Genomic DNA, 4,362 nt, shown 5'->3' with positions numbered 1-4,362 from the left:
TTTGTGGTTCCGGCTAAGTTGATAGAATTCTTAATTGCGTGGGATGAGCTTGTTTCGAGATCTATCATATGGAAGTTTATCCCTAGGGTTGTACTTTGGTCGGTTTGGAAATGTAGGAATGAGGTGATTTTTCAGCAAGGAAAGGTTGATTCTGTGCTGTTGTTCTTCATTACAAGATTCAGAATTGTTTCTTGATTTGGAGCTTCATTTAAGGACGTCCATGTTCCTTTTGATTCCTTGATGGGGGATTTACAACTAGCAGACTTGAATGGTAGACTTGAATGGTAATCTGAAAAAGAGGTCTCCTCCTTCTTATAGGTGGAGTCCTCCTCCGGAAGGATTCTTAAAAGTAAATGTAGATGGTGCAATGGTCAAAGGTTGGGATAAGGGTGGAATAGGTGGATTGATTAAAGATGGTAGTGGTTCGGTGCTTGGGTCGTTTTCAGAGAAAACAGGGGGAGGTCCTCCTTTACTTGCGGAGCTTTTGGAGATCAAAAGAGGGTTGAATCTTATCGAGGAAGTTGGTTACATTCCAAGTCAGAGGATTATTTTGGAATCGGATTCTACTAATGCTCTAAAGTGAATTAAGAATCTGGACCTTAGTACTTCTTTGTTCAAATCCTTGGTGAGAGATATAGCTACTCGTGTGGAAAGGAATGGTATTATCACAAGGCATGTTTCAAGAGCTGCAAATTGGGAAGCAGATGAATTAGCAAAAGTTGGTATAGGTTGATTTTTGGGTTTCTGTGTTATACGTTGGTTGTTCTTTTTAAGGGAGTTATGAGGGTGTGTTATGTATTTAGAGTTATGGATTAAAGGTTATGTTGTTAGTAGTTAGCCATGAAGGTGTGGAGGTGTATTATTGTTCTCATTAATAAAAGTTAGAGGCACTCTTTTCCTCCTTCCTATGTCCTTCATGTTATGTTTATAACATGTAGGATATGAAGGGGTTTTTTAATGAGGCCTTATTTTATCAAAAAAAAAGATACATTATGACATCAAAATTCTATTCAAAATTTGTACCAGATAATTTATATTCATAAGTAATGCACTTCTGTTTTGATATACTGTTATTATGTTACATGTCTCAGCTATGTGTTCATCAAGCATAAAAGGTGAGGCATGGGCTTTATATTGCCATTCGAGGTCTGCTATTGAAGTACAATTTCACACTGGAAAATAGTAAACAGATGTTTTTGGTAGGTTAAATTCTATCAATTTCATTCTTAGTTGTTGATTGTAAAAATCCTCTTTAAGTGAAGGATTTTGTTTTATCTCTTCTAAGTCTTAATGCACTTTATTATAATAAATGTTGAGGTTACTCTCATCATAAGGGGGAAACATTTTTAAGAGGGATAACTGAATGAGGGGATGTAATGTTGAATATGGGGTGGGGAGAGAGTATAGAGAAATAGAAGGAATGCTAAGAGGAAGGAGAGAAACTAGCAAGAAATACAGGGTAGAGATAGATAAACACAGGAGAAAAAAGCCATTTCCAATAACTCAAATCTGTTAGTTCTCATCAAAAGCTACCATAAATTTAAATAACAAAAGAAACCATGTAGGGTATAACCCATGCCCTAAAACAAGAGAGAAAACCAGCTATTATGATTTAGTTCAAGATAAGGACTGTATTGGTTAGGTGGTAGTGGTACATGTATGATAAATGGGAGCAGAGGATTCTTTTAAGGTTGTAATGGTTCTAAGTTACCATCACCTCTAAATTTGGTGGGGGCCCAAATGAAGCATATTCACGGTATGCTGGATAATAACTATTTTCAGTAGGAGAATTAGGTACTGCCCTCTTTAGTTTGTATTAGATGGTGTATCTGCTGTGATTTTAACCTCAGTGGGAGGAGATTTGTATGGTAGTAAACTGAATCTTCTGACCTGGAGTTCCAAGAATGCTTCATCCAAAAGGTGCACTTAAATATTTGAAATTATGTTATCTCGAAGTTCTTGGTTATAATTTGAGTTTCCGACCATATGTTTAAAATTTTCAGGATTGCTTTAATTATCTCATTCTCATGTTATTTCTTTTTATGTTAGGGCATTGCCTAGAGATTATTCTTTCTCAATATGATTGATTCCATTGCTGTGAAATTTTTTATGAGTTTTTAGTTGTTTTGGGATATATTTAATATGATATATCCAATAATCATGCAGGACTGCTTATGTGCTTTGGTTATTGATGAATCTTAAGCGATTTCAGATACTGCCCAGGACTTCATGGAATATTTATTCTCCGCCTCTGGGAAACATCATGTAGAACACGACGTTGCTGTGATTTTTGGCAGGTTTTATACTTGTGCAATAATGTTAAGCTGCAAGTAACAAGGTGAATTTCTCTTTTTTTGAATTAATTCCCTTATAAGTTCCTTTTTGAAACAGGCTTATTGAAAAACTTCCAAAGTTTGTGCTCGGGAGTAATGAGTCACTTGCACTTTCACATGTTCGGCAATTGCTTATAGTGATATATTATTCTGGTCCTCAGTTTTTGTTGCATCATCTGCAATCTCCTGTATGTGTTCCGTTTCCACCATTATGTTTGTACATATATTAATGTGGTGTATGAGTTGTTTGTAATCAGTGATTTCTCAAATAGATATCCATAAATGTTATATGTTCAATATTGAATATCTGGTTGTTTGGCGGAAATAGTGTATAGTACCTAAACTAAACAGACTTTTATATCTCTTGATGTGCACTTCGAAAATCTAATAGGGTTGCACTTGAAAGACATGATTTATGTTCCTCGGTCATGTGAATGGGTGCCAAGAACCAGTATTTATCCAAGTCCTAGACATGTCAACTATCCTGTGACTAAAACACGGAATTTGGTACAAAGAATCAAACATGAGCATATTTGCATGGACTCTTTGTACAACTTGTACCTTATTAGGATGATTGCTAACAATTCTAAGTTTTCTTGAGTCTAATAGTTAACATAATAGATTGTTAAACGTAAACTAAAGCATCAAGCATACCTAAGCAAGTGTCAATTAACAACGTGTCTATAAAAAATATCATTCTATCAAGTTACGAGAATGATAAGTTAGATGAGAGAAATCCTTAACACATTGTTTGAAAGTTTTGTTTAACGTTATCTTTGAGGCAGTGGATTAAATGGTAAATTGTTGGTTTCCCAACCACAAATGATATATTGGAGTTAGATGATTTCACGACATAGTTTGTGCATAAATGTATCTCCATATATTCCTATCTTCCTTCAGTTGTTTTTGTTTAAAGGTGTAAGGGTTTTATGATATAATTGAATAACAGTCAATTGGAAGATTAATGCATATCTTCCTTCAGGCGTTCTTGTTACTAATAGGTTAAGATGTAAAGGTGAAACAAAATAATTGAATAGCAATCAATTGGGAGGTTAAAAAGTGGCATTAGAATTGACTTGCCACTTTAATGTAGAAGCCACCATTGCAGATCACAGTATCTTGTGATACCACTTGTCCTCTTCAAGCCTTCAGCTATAAATGCCCTTCATGGAAGCTTTCCTGACATATATATTAGACATAAAGTTGCTGGTAGACTGAAGCCATAAGGAATGGCAAAAAAAACTCGAATCTGATGGGAAAAATCGAAAATCGAATTAAATGGGATGGGAAAAAACCGTTTATGTTAAACTGGAACGGGACGGAGAAAAACCGTTTATGTTAAACGGGGACGGGGACGGGAACAAATTTAGTAATCCCCGCCCCGATTACCTGATTATCCAACCCGATACCCGGCCCGATAAATATTAAAAATAATTATTATATATATATATATAATATTAATAAATTTAATTTAAATTAAAAAATATATATAATATTTATATATTTAATTTAAATATATATACCCGGCCCGATACCCGGCTCGATACCCGACTCGATACTATTTATACTAAACGGGGATACCCGTTTCCCCGCGATTTTTCCCGATTACCCGATGGGGATCCCCGTTTAAATCCGCAATTTTTTAAGCAGGGACGAATACGAAATTTTTAAACGAAAACGGAGACAAAAACCAATACTCGGCCCGTTGCCATCCCTAGAAGCGATGTTGTCCATCAGATATCCATTATGATCATGATAACTTCTGTTATATTCTTGTTACTACTAGTACTACTAGTTGAATTTGATTGACATTTTACTTTTTAAAAATTTATCTTTTGCATTTTAGATTACAGCTGCCAGATTCTTGGATGTTTTTGCCCTCTGTCTTAGTCAGAATTCGGATTTTACTGGTTCTCTAAACAAGCTTGTTTCAACAAGGTCGTCTTCAATCGGATACCTTCCCTCTGTTGCTGAGTTGAAAGTCTTGCATGTTGTGGGTGAGAGTGAGGTCTTACACCATGATGCTTCA

General features: G+C 35.4%; 1 long non-coding RNA gene across 1 annotated transcript; it reads left to right on the top strand.

Moving 5' to 3' along the window:
• Positions 1-1,126: 1,126 nt before the first annotated feature.
• Positions 1,127-2,495, top strand: LOC120144564. The gene is made up of 3 exons (XR_005518046.1): positions 1,127-1,199; positions 2,167-2,297; positions 2,392-2,495. It is a non-coding gene; the product is annotated as an uncharacterized LOC120144564 (long non-coding RNA).
• The last annotated feature ends 1,867 nt before the right edge of the window (positions 2,496-4,362 follow it).

The sequence above is a fragment of the Hibiscus syriacus genome, unplaced genomic scaffold, assembly GCF_006381635.1.
Source record: "Hibiscus syriacus cultivar Baekdansim isolate YM2019G1 unplaced genomic scaffold, ASM638163v2 tig00110890_pilon, whole genome shotgun sequence".
Classification (NCBI taxonomy): Eukaryota; Viridiplantae; Streptophyta; class Magnoliopsida; order Malvales; family Malvaceae; genus Hibiscus; species Hibiscus syriacus.
This window is presented reverse-complemented; position numbering and strand designations above follow the sequence as displayed.